The sequence below is a fragment of the Montipora foliosa genome, chromosome 5, assembly GCF_036669935.1.
Source record: "Montipora foliosa isolate CH-2021 chromosome 5, ASM3666993v2, whole genome shotgun sequence".
Taxonomy (NCBI): Eukaryota; Metazoa; Cnidaria; class Anthozoa; order Scleractinia; family Acroporidae; genus Montipora; species Montipora foliosa.
Genome location: NC_090873.1, coordinates 28,034,419 through 28,055,806, shown reverse-complemented (window position 1 = coordinate 28,055,806; position 21,388 = coordinate 28,034,419). Strand labels below are relative to the sequence as shown.

Genomic DNA, 21,388 nt, shown 5'->3' with positions numbered 1-21,388 from the left:
CGGGCGCGATTGGGCATAGGTTGGCGAAGGCCACGTGGTTTATGTAGCGTACCGGAAGTTGTTTCGGGTCACTGCAAGGACCTTCGGAAAGTACCAACAATGCAAAAAGGAATAAATTTGTCCCAGTCCATCAAGTTATTGGAACTTACAAATCAGTTTGTCCCTGTGGGCTCAGGTAAGTGATGAAGTGTTTGATGAACTAATAGCCAGTTGATTGCCATCATTTATCGGCGCCCGTATTCCTGCGAATGTCAGACACCGCGTATTCCGTTAGCAGCTCGCGCTGTTTTAAGGATTACGTACCGGCTTGTGATATAAAAGCAGTCTAACCAGATATAAAGCAAAACTCCAGTCTTTGGGTACGATTAAATAATAATAATAATAATAATAATAATAATAATAATAATAATAATCTTTATTTCTTAAGATAAAAATACATATCCTAAGTTACAATTAATACGAAAGAAAAAATATAAACTCTAGAAACTATTTACATATCATATTTAAAAATTATTCTGTTACTAAAAACGTTCTTAAATCTGTCAGTGTGGATCCAAGGGACAGAGACTGACGTATTTCTAAGATTGTACCTCGTTTTCTTTTTCTTAGGTAAAAACTGGAAGAACGGACATTCGATCTTTTTTTGTAGAGTGTCTTGTCCGCCTTCTCTAGCAAGTCCCTGATATTTACATTCTTGGAGTATACATGTATAACTTTCTTTTCATACACCGGTCTAAGAAATTCTGTTTTACAGAAAGGTCGGAATCTGAGGCACCATAAACCGACAGAGCGTAAGAAAAATTTGGTAAAACTATTGCGTGAAAAAGGTGATCTACTTCCTCCTGGGACATTCCTTCCTTACGTAAAGATCCTGATACGAATAATGACTCGTTGGTCTTAATTACCTTCGCGCGCACGTGACTACTGTATTTACAATTTTGTTTGAACACCTAATATGGGTAACTCTGCGCTCTGCGGTATATTACTAACTGACGCAATGTCCTGACTGAAACCTTTCTTACGGAAAATAATCTCCTTGCATTTTGTTGGATTTTCCATTTCCATTTTGTTGGATTTCCAAAGTTTCCATTGATGGAAGAAAAATGTTAGGTTCGTAATGAGCAAAACATATCACATTTTATTTTTCCTTCACCCCTATCATCCTTCATCGCACCATCAGCCTTTCGCAATTGTATTTGTTTATGTTTCCAAAAATAGCTACAGTTAAATTTGGTACGGCTCCATCTAAAATTACGCGTCTTTGGGATAATTTCTGTGGTGTTAACAGCGTTCGCCCTTTTTTTTCCGGAAGGAATTTGCATAAAATGTAGAAAGATGCTCAGCGTGTTTAAAGAACAGATACCTGAGACAGGACATATGACAGAAGAAGTTGCTAACATCGCAGATAGTTTGAGCGAGTTAAACCTGGTGAGTATGTAGCCCTAAATAAAATGCTAAAATAAGAAATAGAAATGTCAAATCAGAGTATAAAAATAAACGAAGATCTCATTAACTAAAAATAGCGGCCGCTAAGCACAACAAACCAGATGACGGACAAACAGGTAGTAAGTGTAAATTTTTCATCACTTGTTCCGCTAGCAGCTGCTTTTCAGTGTATTGGGCTATTACTTTTCACTTTACTAATTGATCGTAGTTACTAGAGGCAGTTCACGTTGAAGGCTGCCTTGGAGTATAACGCTACTTTAGCCGTCTTCTCGCCTCGGCTAGTCGGGTCACCCTGTCTGGCATGTAAACGCTCCAATGTGTTTTCTAACGGAACGTATGAAAAATTTGCTCTTCCATGCAGGGTAACTCAGTTGTTCGGGTAACTCGGTTAGGCGAGGAACCCTCTCTTTGTGTAAACAGACCCTAAAAAGACAAAAATACCTAAGACAATAGAAAAAAGTACCTTCTCCGCCTCCACCCACCGAGAGTTACTTAAACGCTCAGCACTGGAGTACTCGACGGCAAATACTCTCAATCTTGTCTGACAAGTTGTCTTTCAAAGAGGTGCAGGAGTTTATCCCAACAGTCACCAATTACCGCTATAACATAGCTCGACACCATACCTTGCTACACGGGAGAGCAGAACCGATTCCAAGCCATGAATACCGGAGGATGAAAGTTGACCAAGGAAAATTAGAAGATTTCATTTCGTTCATCACAAGTCCGCATGTTCTTCATGATGTTCCTTTTGGCGAAAGGCTTTTGAAGCTATCAACTGGTGAGGTTATTAAGACCCCAAACGTGATCAGAATGATGATACCTGAGCGTATTGTTCAACAGTACCAACAATACTGTAGTGAAAGAGGTTTTGAGCCCATGAGCAAGCGAACACTACATAGAGTTTTGGATGAGTGTTCAGCGTCTGTTAGGAAGTCTTTACAAGGACTTGATAACTTTTCCGCCCAAGGAACCGAGGTATTTAATGACTTGGACAAACCGGTCGATAAACTGGTTGACTGTGGTAAAACGGAAGTCTGGGCGAGAGAAATGAAGCAACAGCTGCGCTCATCAAAGCAATACCTTAAGAGTGACTACAAGGTATTTTATTTCTTTACAAAATTTAGTATGAGGTTTGGCACAAGAAATTCACAAAAATGGGAGAAACATGATCCACAGCAGGTTTTGTGCACTACTTTCCCAAAGTAAAAATACTGTGATCTTGCTGGATATTTGTACTATATTTTTATTTTTATTATATTTTATTTGAAAGTTAGTATCAGAAGTAAACACCTAATGGAACGTGGGTTTTATTCGAGGGACACTTAATTCGGAGAATGAGGGGGACGGGGGTGTCACTTATTCAAGAAAGTATTGCAATTGAAATTGTATACGTAAAAACAACAATTGAGGTTTGTGTTGTCTTTGGTGTATTTCAGGTCCACGTGGTTGAGTCGTCGAGCATTGCTGATCACTGTAGGACTTACGCCCTAAGTGATTCAACAGACTCTGACTTTCAAGCCTGCTGCGATCACCCACACAATGAGTCATGCGCGCAGTGCTGCCAGTTGCTGGAAGTCCTAACTACCTTGGAAAGTGAGTGTTCTCATGCACTTTGCAATGAAGAGGAGAAGGAGGACATGCTGCACACTATTAAGCAAGCAACAAATAACATCATGATCTGGAAATCCCATCAGTTGCGCTCCGTTCACCAGGATCAAGCCAAATGTTCTGTTTTAGCTAAAATCAAGAGCAAATCTGATATGTTCCTTGTTCAGGATTGGGCGATGAAATACATGCCACGGAAATTTCGAGAGCCGCAGTCGGACTGGTTTGCTAAGCGTGGGTTACCATGGCATATTACAGTTGTAATCAGAAAGTCGGAAGAAAGCGAGCACTTTGAGTCTCAAACATTTGTACATGTCTTTCAGAACTGTTCACAAGACAGTGCCGTCGTGGTATCTATAATGCAGGACTGCCTCGCCTCACTGAAGAAGGAAAAGCCGCAATTAGAAAGAGCTTATTACAAGCAAGATAATGCGGGCTGTTACCACAGCGGGTATACAATCGCTTCAGCTAAACTAGCAGGTGACATCGCTGGGGTGGTTGTAGAACGGAACGACTTTTCCGACCCTCAAGGCGGCAAAGGAGTCTGCGACCGTCAAGCAGCAACTATTAAGGGAGATGTAGGAAGATATGTTAACGAGGGTCATGATGTGACAACAGCTGTGCAGCTGAAAACTGCCATAGAGTCTGGTCCAGAGTCTCGTGCGAAAGCTAGTTACGTCTCACTTAATACGTCAATTACTCCGCCAGTCAAATGGGAGGGTGTTAGCTTGCTTAACAACTTCAAGTATGAAGAGAGCGGAATACGTGCGTGGAGAGCGTTCAATGTGGGTCCAGGGAAGTTGATACCGTGGTCTCAATTTGAGGGCGTTTTGCAGATCCCGGAAGTTCTAGAAGTGCTTGATCCCCCATCGCAGACCACGCCATCTTTCAAGAGCGTGAGACACAGGCATGTAAAGAAATCATCTAAACGGGATCCAGAAGCAACCAACGAGACCACCAGTCAAGACCAAGATGATGATGATAGTGAAAATGATCAAGCTTCACTACTTTTCCCGTGCCCCGAGGAAGGATGTATAAAAGCCTACAGCCATTTTACATCGCTACAAGCACATCTGGACACGGGTAAACACAAACGACTCCCTGAACAGGAAACACTGTATGACAAGGCAAAACGAGTTTACGCTTCAAAGCTAATGGATGAAGGTAGTAGGATTCCCACTGTACAGTTACAATGTGAAGAACAGATCCAATGCTTAACTCCCCTTCCAATGGGATGAGCTCTAAAGACAATCACCAAGAAGGCTCGTTTTACGCAGAAACAAAATGAATTTTTGAAACAGCAATTTGAAATTGGCGAGGAAAGTGGACGGAAAGCAGATCCGAGTGAGGTCTCAAAATTAATGAGATCTGCAAGGGACGAGTTGGGAGTTCGTCGGTCTCAACCAGAACAAGTTCTAACAGGAAAGCAAATCACTGGATTCTTCTCAAGACTGGCAGCAAAGAAAAGGCTGGCTCCCAGTACAGTGAACCGTGGAGATTCAGACGACGAGGTCCCAGGAGAAGATAACAGGGCAGCACTGGCGCAGACGACCCATTCGGAAATCTGTGCGCGTGTGATGAGGGAGGTTTCTCTTCAGCACCCAATTGTATCCTCGTCAGGCTACAATATCTGTAAACTCATGCAAGCGTGCAAGAAGAAACCGACGTCGCTAAGTGTGGACATGTTGCGTAGCATTTGCATTGAACTGGGCTTGGATGTCTCCGATATAACGCAAAGACGAAAGAATCCGTATATCAGTCGTTTGTCGCAGCTTGTGGACGAATGCAGCTGTGCCTCGTAAAACCGAGAGAATTAAATCAGCTGTTTACATTTATGCGATTATTTAGTAGGTAATAGGTGAGGTGAGGTGAGGTGAGCTTTCCATAGAACCTTACAGTGACTGAGCCCCGGAGGGGTACTCCCTTATATGGGCTATATAGGTATCTGCCGCCCCAAAGGGCATGGCTTTTCAGCCGTTTTGGTCATATATAGGGTATCGATTTTGGCCATTTTGGTCATAAACAGGGTATGGTTTTTGCACTTTAGTCTTGCATTGAGTATGTTTTTTAAGAAGAAGCTACGTTTTCATCATTATCGAAAAGATCATCAAAAGTCCTTCATAAATTATGTTTAGGGTAACCGTGCCAGCCGCAACGGTCATTAATAGGGAATCGAATTTTTGCTCAGGTCATAAATAGGGTACGGGTTTTGGAAAGCGGGCTTCACACCTCCACCCAATTTTCTAGGAGTACCCGCCCCCACCCCACGGGAACCGAGCCAAATTCTGTACACTGCGTACGTTACTCTAAACTATTTAACCTTCAACCAACCATAACGATGCTCGACGAGTGGGATAGATATTCGTAAGCAGCACGTGTAAGTTAGCTGGTTTCTGAAAATATCTACACGTGCCAAGATAGGCCCATTTCTCCTTAAGTTCCGGAAAGCGGTATGACGGAAGTTGGGTTGACTACATGTTGTACTTTGTTGGTATGCAAGTGAAATTCCACCGAGAATCTAAAGAATGAACACAAAATCGCTTTTGAACATGTCGCGAAACACTCTGCAATACACTCTGTTCATTGAGATAAAAGTGCTTTGTTTATTTAGATACCTATGCAATATTTACGTTTAGGAGGCATGAATTAAGTTGCTCTTCCGTGATAAATTTGTGTCTCTTAGAGCGGTTTGATTCCATCAACATGTTAACTGGCTTATCCAATCTTATTAAAGAAAAACTTCGCACATCAACAACACAGATACTTTAAACTATCACCTGGTTTGGAGTCAATAACTTTACGTGTTTGTACTGTTGTTTTAGCAACGAAGTTGTTCAACTTGTTCGTGCGTGACACAAAGAAGCGAGAGCCAGGGTAGATTAGAGTGTGATTTAAGTTTGGTCTTCCTTGTCTTTTTTCTCTTGCACGCGATGGTCAAGATAAGTGCTATTTCTCTAACGTTTCACCGGCGTCAAACAATTTAAACCCGTTTGGTGATGTCTCTGGCGTTTTCTTGTTGTCGTTGTTTTTTCCTTGAATTGGGGGAATTGTGTTACATCAGCTTACGTTGTAAATTCAATGGCGCTGAATTGTAATTTTCCCGAATTTTGACCGGCGTTCATTCAAAACTGCTACTAGATCCCAAATAAATGAAACTGCAAACCTAAACCTCAATGACTGGACACTCTTTGGTTAAAATATCAGAAGATTTTAAACACTACCGGTCAGCTTTTTGCCGCGCTGGATTTGGATTATTTTTGAGTTTTCAACTGATAAGAAAAGTGTCTTTAATTAATCGGGGCTCAGTTCCCTCGGAAAGAACAAGAGATAAAAATAATCACTATGTCTTGTCCAAGGAAGAGTAAATATATGCAATTAAAGTTGAGAAAGATTCACAGCGATGTAAACGTCTGTGTAGCAAGGAGCTGAAAAGTGTAAAATTTCGGATTCTCACGGAGTGAGATATGAGCTTCTGGTGCGATAACCATTTTTCGTGGTTTTCTGCCGTTAAATGAAATATTTCTAAAAACTAACTTGATTCCCTTTAGTTAGTTACCTAGGACTTCAAACTGATAAAGTCTGAGCGAAATCGATTTTTTGACCGTAGCCACATTTTTTTAATTTTCTTTGATTTTTAGGGACATTCACTCTTAAAGTGCTGGAAATCTGATATCCGTAGTTTAACTTTTCATAATATCCGATACAATCAGACAAACAAGCTAACATCTTGGCTCCAATTATCTAATTGTGAAATAATCCGCAACATGATTGCAGAAACTAGATCTACCCAAGGTTACGGGGATAGAGTTCATAAGAAGTCCGGTACGGATACAGTGTTTCGAATTCACCATTTTCCCCAACAGCTTTTAAATAGAAAAACAGCTATAAAAACGTCTGCCGCCATATATTGGCGCAAAAACAAGGTAGGGGCACACAAAGATATTTATACAAAGTGCAAAACAGAGGTTCTTTTAAAAAGAATTTACAAAGTTTTTAGGGAGCAAACTGGAGGCAAAAACGGAAAAGAAAGCGTTACGTTTTGAGGACTGCCTTGGGGTGCGTTCCTTTGGGATGATCCGAAAAAGGATCACTGATCTAAGATCACTTGAATCATGGTTCAAAGGAACTGAAAATCCTTTCCCAGAGTGGATATATCGGTACCTCTGATGCACCGTGATCCAAGTGATCTTGGATCAGTGATCCTTTTTCGGATCATCCCAAAGGAACGCATCCTTGATCGACACGAACGAAAGAAAAGAAGGACGTCGTCATTCAGTTTATATTGCTCAACTAAACAGTTGAAGTGTAATCTGCGAATTCTCGTTTTTGCTCCGACAAAATCCCCTTTCCCTCTCCTCCGCTTTCCTTTCCGACGAAGTCTGGAAGTGGCTTTCCTCGTGTCTCGGGTAACAACATTGCGATTACCCCAGCGGAGAAGGATGTGGCGCCGAAGACGATCGGTGGAACCCAAACGAGTCCTGTAGCATCCTGTTAAAACAATAAAGAGTGAAGCAATACAAACAATCAACTGGCACAAGATCTTTAAGGGGGTGTTCCTCTTAACTACAAACCTGTTGCTAAGAACGAAATTCTGCCACCGAATGTCAGCGGTGTTCTCGAGGACAAGAGCAGGCCGCGACTGACCACCAAAATGGTAGGAAAGATGAAAGTTTAACTCTGAAAAGCTGAGTAAAATAATTTATTTTATCTATGATCCTTTGTTTATGTTCTTGTTTGGGACATTATGTCCCTTTGAGACTTAAACGCTATGCTAATGCGTAGTTTAAAGGCGCCAACAGCTTCGTTTGCGCTGTCGAAGCGATGACCGAACAAAAATGCGAATTGTCGGTCGGTGAGATCAGTGACAGTTCAAGAACTAAACATTTTGAAAAAGAGCCGATACAACGTAGATTTCATTTACTAATGTATTATATTTCGGCTGGCCAAACCAGCCTTCTTCAGGTAGAAGAAGCACTCTTCTTAACTATCAGTCACGAGATCTTAAACCACGTGACCATTTTAGAGCGCCGAAAACAGAAGACCGGCCCATTCCCCCTTTCCTGTTAGTTCCTTTATGAAAAATGCTTCTTTCTCTCTTTTCCTTAATGAAGAGTACGGGGATTAACAACAGAATAAGTCAGAGGAAGGCCTCTGTTTTGTCACCACGAATGGTTCAATCTGCTCTTTGTATTCAGTTCGCACGGACAAAACCCCATATCTAAGGTGATCTGCCTTTTCCTACTATACGAAACAAAACGCTTATGCGTCACTTCCTTGCGTTTTACACAGTTCCAAATTCGGATTCCCAACAGTTAAAATGTTGACGTACGTGAGAGGAAAATCCTAGGTATCACATACACAACTGAGAAGATTGTGGCGTTCCCCATTAGGAGAACGCATACTATTTGCGTCGCTTTTTTTCTGGATGCTGTGCGATTTCAGGGTTTGGGCCACATCTTCTACTGGCTCGCCTCGATTTCATGTAAGGGCCTCGAGTCCCTTTTTTTCATGTATATTATTAATAAGGAAATGGTACTCCTCAATATTAGTTGCAGCTTTGTTTTGAAATTTTTGCTCAGCAGTCTTTGAACGAGTATAGCACTGTATTGAATTGAAGGGTCGAATTAAGAGACAACAAGAGGCGCTCCTGGAAACAGTGCTTTTTCTTCTTGTATTATATCGTGTTGTAAGATGCTTGACATTGCCTGAACAGCAAGGATAATAATGATAGTATTTAAAATGGAAATAATAAATGGACTTCATCAAAGTGTAGTATCAATTTATTCCGTGCATAATTCAAAGCAAACCAACTTTTGTTGTTGACAAGAAAGGTAAAATTGACCACCTGAAGGAAATTGGCTTGCTCGCCTTAAAAGCCCGGAAACAACAGGAGTGGCCGTCCCTTGAGGGTAGACAGAGACTCTAGTAGATAAGTCACGTTCCACTGAACAGAAAAATTGACCTCCAGAGAGATCTGTATTTAACTCCTTTCTCCCACGCCTCAAGGGATGGTAACTCCGTGATGTTCCTTCGACTTTGTTCAAATTTCAACCAGCATGCAAACAGTTTCTTCCCATGGTGTATTAAATGTTGGAATAAACTTGCCTAGTCCTTGTACAGCTTTTTCCCAGGCCTCACGCGTCAATCCTTTTCGCTGACGTCACCGGGATGAGCGGCCGTGACCCAAAACGGATTGTCCGCGGTGAAAACAGAGGCCTTGGAACTAGACAAGGAATAAACTACCAGGCAACAGTGTAAATATTAAGAACAATGACCACTTAACGACAGCTGTTCGTAATTATCTTGTTGAGAAAGGGGAATGAGAGATCATTTTATGGGTATTTAGTCAATGAACTAGAACTCGAAAAGGTCAAATTTGATAATTCTATGAGAAACTGAAGGTTGACCAAAATCCTCTAATGAAGGAACAAAGTCCAATTTGTCTTTTCAGGCCTCATGTCAGACCCTCCGTGACCCTGGCACTGGTCGGATCTTTAATGCATGAAATGCGAACCGACGCAAGAGCGCTGCACAGTCTCGGCCACCGTACTTGGTTAATTTCATTAGAAATGTAATTGGTTGTAAAATTATTGGTGAACTTTAGAGCGGTTTTCAAATGAGTGTCGTAAAACCAAAACCAAAGTAATTACTTTGGCCAATCAAAAAGGACGGAGACAACCCAGCCGACATAGAATGGGGGAAAATGTGCACGCGCGAGCCACGATTGGTTTTGGTTTCTCTTCTGATTGGTTGAAAAAGTGGCACGAGAACGAGAACGAGTGAAGTAATGCAAAACCAAAGTAATTTGCTAATTACTTTCGACACTCAATTGAAAACCGCTCTATGTCTTGTGGCTCTGTGGCACTAGTTCATTGAAATCAAATTAAATGTTTTTTTTTTTGTCAGGAGAAGGGAAGTTAAACCGAAGAACACGAAGAAAAAAACCTCTTGAAGAGGGAAACCAACAAACTCAATCCACTCATGACGCCGAGTATGCCGGGAATCGAGCCTGGGTCACATTGGTGAGAGGCGAGTACTCTCACCACTGTGCTATCACTGCTACCCCATTTTACCAATTCTCCAAGATGTTAAGAGTGCCTAGTGTCAATGTACATGGACTTTAGTGAATGTTGAAATTGCCATACATGCCTGTTTGATCATCACAGAGTGGAATCACAAACTGGCACTGCAACTCTTTAAATTTGTATGTACAACGTGAACAATGTTAACGGGCTAAAAAAAGTATCATTAAAAGCCCATATATTTTTTTCTGTGCCCAGATCTGCTTGGGAAAATGCCTAGAATCGACTGAAGAAAAGGCAAGTTTTTCAAAAGTGTCTAAAATGTGGATTTTTTGAGATTATGCGGGACGGGTCCGACCAACACAAAAAATGGCTGATTTCTTAAGGAAATTTCTAGAAGCTGAACTAGGAAAGACATGTTGCCTACGCTCCTTATTCAAATGCATTGAATGTTTAAGAGGAGTAGAATTGTTCTAAGGAAAAAAACCGCTTGGAAAAAGGCCTAGAATCAGTCCAAATGTCCAAAATAAAGATATTCTGAGATTACCGTGGGGAAGATAAGGTACACTGTTCAACAATGGCCGATTTCTTGTGGAATTTTTAGGGACTAAAAAAATTGCATGCTTTCTCGGTAAAATGCGTTGAAAGTTCAAGGACCTTCTGTGCCAAAAACTGCTGCTCAAAGAAATAGCAAGTTTTTCAAGCGTCTAAAATGTGGATTTTGTGAAAGGATCAGAAACTCCAAACAAACAAAACTCGGCTCACGCCTCAAGCGACTTTCTCGCTTTTAATCACAAAGGAATGAAATTCTCTTATTTTAACTTGATTGCCTCTCTCTTTTCAGGCGTTTAACCATATCTGTAGATAACAAGCAACAAATGTACTAGAATAGAACAGGCTTCTCTGACTTTTGGCAAACGCAGGAACCCATGACTAGGAGCGAACAACAGCCCTATATTCCTGTCACGACGTTTTCACAGACCGATTTATTTTTAGATTGAATTTCCCGTGAATGAGACTGCCGCAGGAGCAGGAGCCCGATGACCAATCACAGGAAACTAACTTGACGTCATAGCGCCACCGAACCGGAACATCCTTTGTTTTTCCAAGGATAGGAAGTCTAAAAATAGATCTGTCTTTAAAAATGCCGTGACATATAGTATGGGAGATGTTTGCTCCTAGTTTATTCTTTAACCAGACAAAGTGATCGATTGGAGAAAAGGTTATCCACTGACTTTAAATATTCTACGAGTTCAAAACATATTTTGAGAAACAACACAACACTTTTTAAATTTAAAAACATGTTTCGACAGAAACTTCTGTCATCTTCAGTTTAAATTACAAAGTACAGAGTTGAATATATAGTATGAACCAAAATGTTAATTAACTATAAGAACAAAAGGAAACATGACAATGTAAAATATTACAATGACTGTTTCAGCGTCATAGATCACGCTTCTACCACCTTCCACCTTAAGATAAAAGAAGCCATTCATATTCAATGGGAGAAACTTACACTTAATCATCAACTTTATCATGTTAATTTAAAACTTTCTTTGTAATATTTTACATTGTCATGTTTCCTTTTGTTCTTATAATTAATTAGCATGTTGGTTCATACTATATATTCAACTCTGTACTTTGCAATTTAAACTGAAGATGACAGAAGTTTCTGTCGAAACATGTTTTTTTATTTTAAAGTGTTGTGTTGTTTCTCAAAATATCGATATGTCTGCTACTATCCAGACCTTTTGGCAATTCAAAACTTTACGTGACTTCTTATATTTTATTTGTAACTAACAACTTCCCAAAAACACAGGTCATAACACTCAACGGAAGAGATATTCATGGAACATCTTTTTCTTTTGATGGTCTTTTGGAGGTCCTACACTATAACATCTTCACCTGCATCGAGAGCTATTGCTTAATTAATAAAGAAAGAACACATCGCATATTTCATGAACCCGGCAAACCCCAACTCTGAAAATTTATAGTGGTTAGGGAGCAAAATATGCCGGCAGCTACAATGAGTTCAAATTCCGTTTTGTTACTGATTGTCACAATATTCTGGCCACAAATTAGGTACAAATGGGTAAAGAAGTAAATGGAACGACCAAGACATGGTCACCTCAGAGACAACATTTTTGTCTCGGAAGCAGCTGTATTGCCATCAAAGCCACTAAATTAAGCCTGTTAAATGTCAGTGTTAAGACACTGAAAATTCAAACTCTATTGAAAGTTACATCATACAGCTGTGTTAACATGCACGAGCCACATCGCAACTTCATTTGCCTTTATGCCAATAGCTAGTTTAGCTTTCCTTTACTGTCAACATTTAAAGCCAGGCTTTACAGAATTCTCATAGTTTGAAGCTCTTATAAAAACACTCGCGGAGGGTCTACCAAATCCGAACTCGTGCTGACAGCACAAATCAGGTTGTCGGCACATTTACAAGGCAAGCGCGAGTTGCATAAATTTTCTCGTTAACTAATAAGAAAAAAAAAAAAGCTAATTGGACATTCACCCTTCAATTAAAATAGAGAATAATCTTGCCAGGACATCATTACAAATGCAAAAGTTACCATGGCCGACCAGTTCTGCGTTTACGAGTTACGAGGAATTCGACTTATTGCTGAATCTTATAGTAAGGCTCTGTTTTCTCTGTGCGTATTACACTTTGTTTTTTCACCAGTGGCAACAATTGGAAACGTTCTGGCTATTCGCGCCTTGTGGAAAGCCTCATCGCTACCAGCCAATTTGAGGAAGCTGTTACTGAGTCTCGCATTCTCTGATCTTTTTGTGGGATTCTTCGTTCACATGAAGCTCGGAGTGGTTTTTATATTGGCTTTGAGGGAAAACTACAACCTTGACAAACTCTGTCCATTTACTTTAACTCTTTGTTACCTTGTTTTATATCTTCTCGCGTTCGCATCGTTCCTGAATGTCTCCGCCATTGCTGTTGACAGACTTCTTGCCGTTTCTCTTCATTTAAGGTATGCAGAACTTGTCACCACAAAACGCGTTGTAAGAGCCTTGGCCACCATATGGCTGGCAAGTTGTGTCGTTGCTTCTGTGGTGGTCGCAAACCTTAACTTTTTCGTTTCCACCATTATATTTTCCTTGGGATTTCTGTTGACGACAGTTGCATGTTATCGCGTTTACGTGGTTACGATATATCATCAGAATCAAATCCGCATTCAACTTCAGCAGCAAAATGCGCAAGCCGCAACGGTTCTCCTCCGAGAACGAAAGTCTTCCCTGAATGTTTTGTATATTTATATTGCCTTCGCCGTGACTTATCTCCCGCGCTTTTGCTCAGTAGTAATACGGAAATCAAATCCTTTAAACGATTCTGCTTGGGTAGCATGTTACATCACAATGTTCTTGGTGCTCATCAACTCGTCGATAAATCCTTTAATTTACTGTTGGCGATATCATGAGGTTCGAAAAGTAATAAAAAAGACATGCAAGAAAACATTCTGCTTCTAAATGCCTGCAAACTGCCGCGGAATAACTTCATCTGTTTTTTGCAGCTGTTATCTTCTTTCAAAGGCCTGTAGGAAGGATGACTGAAGTGTATATTTGTTGTCGGTCAAATCCCCAAAAAGGACTGAAAACACCTTTCCCAGCTCTGTCTTATGCATCTCATGTTTCGTATCATCTTATCGATTTCTGGATTCATACTCTTATCCATTCAGTCTCAACATTACAACATAGTAAGAGAACAAAGAACTGTACAATGCACTTACCACTACTCGAACCTGGTACCGGGAATTTTATTGACAAAAATTGCGGAAAAGAATAATAGGCATAGATGAATAAAAGTACACACTTTATGTGAGTTAGTCTTTCCTTGTTAGGTGTCATCAATAATTTAAAAAATTAATGGGTGGCTTTGACCAAATATATTTGCAGCTAGGGCTTGTTTTTCTCTATCAAATGTGCGCTGTCTCCCATTTCTCTTCAATTTGCAAGTGAATTTGTCAATACTTTGCTCCGTTTTGGGAGAATGTTAGGTGAAAAAAGTTGATTGTGGCCTCTCTTGGCCGCTCGGCTCTTAGTGACCGAAGTCTCCCGAATCATTTACTGGATGAATTTTGACATCGCATATAATTGTGTCGCATAAGACACTTCATCGATCGTCTTTCAGTTGTACAATATTCTTCCTTCGTTAGGTTTATTTGCATGTGATGTGTTCGCTTTGACAAAATTATAGAGAATCAAGAAGATCGTTATCAGGTAGGGAAATGCTTATAAACAAGGACAAACAACAAGTACAATCGAAGCCAAATAAATTAGTGTTTTGCTAAGGAAGACAACTATTTTTGACTATTAATTAATCAGTAAGACAAACGTGAAATTCATTTTTGGTGATCAACGAGATTAAATCAAACTAAATTCAGCTGGAAAGTACACCTGTCCGTACAGTGGTTCATATTTCTTATCCTTGAAGATCTTCTCTTGGTGTGTTGTCGACCTTAGCATTCCACACAAGGACATGTCAAGAACGTCAAGTTTTCAGGCACAAAGCGCAAAAAAATAACGCTCAGGCTCACTCCCCAAAATTCATTTTAGGACTTATAATTCTCGATCAAAATACCAAACATCCAGACTTAACTTATTGATTATTTAGCCACGTTATGAAGAACTCAAAGGAGTCTTGATCTTTTCTTGCAGACGACAGAATTGAATTTACGCTGACTTTGGGGACTTCGCTCACAAAAAGTCGGCCAATCTTTACATTTTTGAAGCTATTAAGAAAGCGCTCGATGCTCGTTTACAGACGGCTCTAAGAAAGGACTCGGAAAAGAGAAGGTGATGGATCCCCATTGCTTCTCTCCCACTATCCCACTCCGACTTCGAGAAAGAGACCGTAATTACAATTCCGCCATGTTTCCTTGTTCCGAAATTGGGGAAAAGAGATTTCGTAATCAAGAGAAGCAAGTGGTGCTGTAGATATTTTCTTCGTTGTTTTTGCTGTTTCTTCCCGGACTCAATATTCACGACAAACATCAGACAAAAACACTGCTACGATATGGGGCGCTCTCCCATGTCTTCCCCATATCATATGTAATACGCTGCAAAAATGACCGCTGATTCCTCCATTCTTAGCCGCAATGCTGATGGCCGAAAATCGGAATAAAAACAATTTTTTAGGTGGAAAAACGACGGATATGCCAGAGAAAAAAAGTTGCAAATAAATAATGCTCTATTTTGGCCTTCAGTTCCCCTTTAAGGTCTAAAATAAAAGCAGTTTTTCCTTTTTTCCCCCTCAGTTCCCATTCTAAGTGGCTTTTGATGGCATCATGGCAACTCCTTTTTCTCTCTGTTCATAAATAGAATCATATTACATTGAAACATTTCAAGCTCTTCTTGCCTTACAACAGTTAGTGGTGATTCCTTCTTCAGGAATCATTTGTTCATGGGTAGCTCTACAAACCAAAAAAGCCTTCCAAAATGTCCCAGTCCTCCCCCATATATGAGTAATGTAATAAGGAATCATAAGGCCAGTTTCTATTCAAAAACTCACTGAACTGCAACTTTTAACAGGAACAATATTATTTATTATATGTTTAATTTGTTTACAAGATACTTTGTGCTTTCAACATGTTAAAACAAAAAAAAAACTTGTAAGAATTAAAATAGTTATACAGTAACAAGGAAACTCACATCATGAACATGTAACTATGACTGATGAGAACTTGATAAAATCAGATTAATTACATTTAGTTTAAAGACAAATAAACTGCTTCCTGGAGAAAAGGTAATAACAATGTCTCTTGTCTATGTATTTTTCTTGTCAAGAACAGACATTAGTACTTGACTTTGCTGTTGTTGTTGTTGTTGTTGTTGTAAAAAGAGCATTTGAAAGCTTTGAATTTGTTCTTCTTGCTTTGCTTGCTGTTTTTGCATAATCTTCAATAGCTCATTTTGTTGTTGCTTCATTTGTCTTTGAAGTTCTACCATGATCTTTTGTTGAGCATCTCGGCTTTCCTGTTCCTTTACTCTCAGAGCTAGCTTTTCCTTTTTGTACTGACTCTCTGACTGAAACTTATCTCTTAGATACCCCAAAGTTTCACTTCCACTTCTACTTTTTTTAGGTTTCATTTCCTTACCATCTGCTTCCACCTGTCGTTGTTTGTCTGACCAAGTCGTTTCACTGCTTTTAGCCTCTGCTCCTCTGCAGCTTCCTTATCTTTCTTCACCTGCGCTCTGGAACCTTCTTTTCTACTTGATTCAGAAGCTTTTTCTTTGTCAGTTATTTCCTCTAAGGCTCTATCAAATTCAGTCTCCTCGCAGTCAATGCCTGAAGCCATCTCCTCTCGTTTCATCTTTTCTTCGTATCTGGATTGCAGCAATGTGTTCTTGGAATAGCCATGCCCACCCAAACAATGTCGTTAGACATTTTACGAAGGAGAGCGCTGTCAAAAGCAAAAGAAAAAGAAACTGCAAAAAATTATAATTTTGAAGCTTTGTGCATGAAAGAGTCCATATATAGTCATATTTCGATAGTTAATTTTAAAAAACTCGTCTCGCTTGTTTTCAACTACGCGGCCCGATTGCTTACGCGTAGGTTTCTAAGGAAAGAAACTCATGTAATCTTCCATTTTTTAAGTTAAATAGAGGATATTACATGGCCGCGCGGGGATACGAATTTTATCTTCGAGTGAGCGAGGCAAACGAGTGAGGGATACTTTCAGTAGGAGAAGATAAAATTCGTATCCCCAAGCGGCCATGTAATGTTCTTTTTATTATATAGATATTGATGAAATGTCTAGATTTAAAACAACTTGTTTTTCTCATTTCCGAAAGGATGAAAAAGTGGTCACCAACCGCTAAAACACGCACGTTGTGTAACATGAAACAAGATATGAAAGTTGTGAAAAATAAATCATGATAATGTAAAATTTTACAATAAAAATGTTAATGTCGTAGAGAAGAATTATATTAAAGCACAATAGTATCTTATAATGAAGAGGAAGCTCGCGTTTTATTGGCTAATCGTGTTCGTTACCATGACGACACCTATATCCTCACATGTGAAAGATAAAAATGATATGTTCACTGCGTGCGGTGAAGATATGACTTTTTAGGAAAAGGAGACATCCTGGTATTTCATCATTATCTACATAATTAATAGTCTTTCTGAATAAGTATTACAGTTCCAAAGCTTTGAAGGAAAACATAAACAATCACGGATTTTTTCCCGGCACCGCCATCCAAAAACACAAACTCTCTTCGAAGATGCAATGCAATGCAATGTCCTTTATTCACACGCCTAGGTTTCTAAGGAAAGTAAACTCATCTAATCTGTCCTTTTTTAAGTCAAATAGTTCTTCTAAATAAGTATAATGGCTCAAAAGCTTGGAAGGAAAACATAAACACTTATCCTAGGCGAAGCATAAACTTGAATACTCCGGGTATTTTGTGGACTTACTTTTCATAAGCTTTCGAGCTCTCCTGAGCTCTTGGTCACATGACTGGTGTTGTTGGTGACGTCATCCTCGGAAGTAGGCAGGAAATTCGAAGGTTTCCGAGCGGTCCCCCTCCCTCTGTTCCTGAGGAGGTTGGTCCAGATGGGGGACAAGCTGTGGCGGCGTCCGTCCTTGTTGAGTGAAGGGCACAGAGTCCGAATGTGGATGGCTTCCTTCAAACCTCTTTCAAACCACCTCGGTTCAACCCCCAAAATCTCTGCGTTAGCAATATCGATGGAATGTCCCGGTTCAGTAGTGTGTATGTGCCTGGACACCTCGGAAGTAGAGGAGCTGGGGCGTCTATGCTCCGTGAATCGGGCCTTGAACGACCGTTCTGTCTCTCCTACGTAAGATGCCGGACAATCCTCACATGGAATGTGGTAAACTGGACCCGTGACTTGGAGTTTGTCCTTAGGCATGACCAGTAGTTGCCGTAAGGCGTTAGATGGTTTGAAGTAGGCTGGGATGTTGTAGCCTTTCAGGATTCTTCTCAGTTCTTCAGAGAACCCACTACACGGATATACGGCATCCTTGCTGGTGCCGGATGATGGTAGTGCCGCGGCCTGACTTCAAGGCTGTTGTTCCTCAGCGGGCTGTTTAGAGCCTTTCTGAAGCCAATTAGGGTAACCATTGTAGCTCAGAGCAGCCCGGACATGATCAATCTCATCTCTGTCCTTGGGGTCACCGACGATGAATTACGCGCGATGGGCCAGGGCCCTAACCACTCCCGTCTGGTGTTCCAAGGGGTGGTTACTCTCAAAGTTGAGGTACTGGTCTGTGTGCGTGGCCTTTCTGTAGACTCTCGTCTTTATGGTACCATGCTCATTGATCACGGACCATGTGTCCAGGAACGCAAGGGCTCTCTCCGTGTTGTTGTCTTCGGAGTGGGTCTCAACTTCTTCCTCGGCGGTCCACTTGATGTCTTCATCTATGCTGTTGAGATGGTCTGTGAACTCTTGGGCGTAGGCCTTCTTTAGTTTCGTATGGGTGTCGTCAACGTACAGCCGCCACCAGGTAGGAGGGTGCACGGCCGTCGCGATGGCCTTCTGTTCAAAGTCCTCCATGTACAGATTACACACAATGGTGGAAACTGGGGACCCCATTGCAGCTCCATGGATCTGTTGGTAGAACTGACCTTGGTACAGGAAGTATGTACAGTTCAAACACAAACTGAGTAGAGTAACAACATCCTTGGGTGCCATGGGGGTCCTATCCTTCAAGGTGTCGTCCTCCTCGAGCTTCTTGTGGATCAGTACAAGGGCTTTGTCAACGGGAACGCTGGTGAAAAGGGCTGAGACATCATAAGACCTGAGTTCTTCGTCTGGGGCGACCTGCAGGGTTCTCACTTCCTCGGCGGCTTTGGAGTTCCAAAAACACCAGTCATGTGACCAAGAGCTCAGGAGAGCTCGAAAGCTTATGAAGAGTAAGTCCACAAAATATCCGGAGTATTCAAGTTTATGCTTCGCCTACTATCACATTCCCGGATAGATGAATCTTCACAGTACTATAAACACTTATACTTACGGATTCTTTCCCGCCGCTGCCATCCACGTTCACAAAAAATCTCTTTGAAAAAAAAAATAGCGCCAGCGGTCCAACCTTCGAAAAAAAGCAGATCAAAAGTTTGCTTTGCTCAAACCGTGTTATAAAACAAGATAAAAGGGGCTCAAAAATGATTAAAGATCGTTTGGAATACTCACGTTGACCTTAGGACGTCAAAACACCTGATCTCACGTCCTGAACGAGATGTGGACGACAGCTTTGACATGCGCAGTGGTTGTCGAGTGCGCTCGAGCACATCCGGTCGGCGTCCACTCGGCTCGTCGTCGTGGTTGCTTAAGCCCGGTTTCCAAATAGTCGTCCCTGTCGTTACAATCGTCTCTGTCGCTTCAAATTTTTGGAAGCGACAGGGACGATCATATGGAAACGCTCTAGCGATCACCCGGGACGATCCCGGGACGATCCTTGCGACAGAAACGATCAGTCGTCCGAGATAGACTCGAGTTCTATCCTTGCGAGAGAGACGACCGGAAAAGAGTCTCAAGCGATCGCATATTTTTAATGGAAACCGGGTTCAAACGATAGAAGCGACAGAAGCGTTGGGACATATCCCATGATTGCTTACTTCACGTCCATATACACGCTTCAAAATGACGGCAATCAACTCGAATAACACCTCTACATTTATGGAAGAAATACAGCGGTATGAATGTCTTTATAACAATTTTTCGATGGATTATAAGAACAGAAGAACCAGAGAAAACGCCTGAGAAACGATTGGCCAGAAATTCGGTCTCACTGCAGAGGAAGCCGAGAAGAAGTATAAGAACATTCGCACTAGTTATACACGCTATCTGAAGAAAGTGAAAAGCGTGCCTTCTGGGTCGGGAAGGGAATATCTGCCGAACCCAAAACCGATGCTTTCTTCGATGTTCTCTCTCTCTTCTTCTTCGCAAAATAACACGGAGAAGCAAATAACAAGCCAAAAGTCTTGTTCTTCGATTGACTGCCGCCATTTAAATTTTGATTTAGTCGGCAAAAAAATTCCTAGTGCCAGTCTTTTTTATCGTTTGATCCGATACAAACGATTTAATGGAAACCAAGGTATCGCAAGAATCGCTTCAATCGCGTCTGTCGTTTTTCACCACGGGAAGCTCTTTTCAAGCGACAGAGACGATTCTAGCGACAGGGACGACTATTTGGAAACCAGCCTTTAAGGTCCCCAATGAGTTAAGTCAAGGGCGTAGCTAGGGGGGGGGGGGGGTCCTGGGGTTCCCGTGACCCCACCCCCTTTGTAAGCCTTTTTTTGTGCACACAACGTACAATATTCAGGTCGCGAAAACGCAAGTACCCTCTGTTTGACACAGGGTTACCCCCCCTTTGAAAAATGCTGGCTATGCCCATGTTAGTTATTGCTCGGCAATCCGCAGTATTTTCGTCCACGCTTTTTTCATAATTTGACGAACCTCTCGAAATCGCCAACAATAAACAAAGGGTTTAAACGACGAACTGAGAAGAAAATAAAGAATGTCACTTCGTAGACTACCAAGGAAGATTCACGGGAAATAACTAATATCAAGTGTCTTAGGTACGCCATACTGATGAGGCCCAGGAAGGCCGAAACAAATCACCTTCCGTGAACTTGTTTTCAGATTCGGACACTTCAAGACAGCAGATCATCAGTACACTCTATTGCTGTCTCTCTGAGCTCACAAACGGCTCACAAATGGAGGAATCTCCCATTAACAAGCGGTACGTTTTGCACCCCGTTTGAGCACTTGTTCCACTTTTTCACCTTCTGTTTTATCCATTTTCACCATACCTTGATTTGTTTGTTTTGAAAAGAATTATATGACAAAACAACTGAGGTGAACAAGACAATCAGGCCGCATGCTGTTTTGAAATTATAATCTCCATGCCAACAGCTATGATTTGTGGTGATTTTATTTCATATTTTGAGTTTGTGATTTATGCGGTTGACATAACAGGGGCACCCAACGAGAATGTAGTTCAAAACCATTTAAACATAGCATTGTTAAACGTATTTTGGTATTTAAACAGTAGACATAGGCATATTTTTATCCCCTAAAAAATCTGTTCGGATTTCCTTTTCGAAAATTTCAGCCAGAAAAAAGGCTCCCGAAAATTCTAGGTGACCTTTTAAGGGTAAAAATCCGTTAAAAATGGGCAATTATACAATTTTTTAGATGTGCGAAAATCCTTGGACAGGCAGGCAAGCAAGACATTTTTCAGCAAATGTTCCGAAAATTCTGGATCTTAAATCGTCTTCCGAACAGATATTTTCCGAAAATTGACGTTGGGTGCCCGTGATATAAGTGC

At 41.0% G+C, this 21,388-nt stretch overlaps 2 pseudogenes; one reads left to right on the top strand and one right to left on the bottom strand.

The window, feature by feature from the left end:
• Nucleotides 1–490: 490 nt before the first annotated feature.
• Nucleotides 491–1,065, bottom strand: LOC138002544 (uncharacterized; annotated as a pseudogene).
• A 270-nt stretch (nucleotides 1,066–1,335) lies between these two features.
• LOC138002543 (uncharacterized) lies at nucleotides 1,336–4,853 on the top strand (annotated as a pseudogene).
• The last annotated feature ends 16,535 nt before the right edge of the window (nucleotides 4,854–21,388 follow it).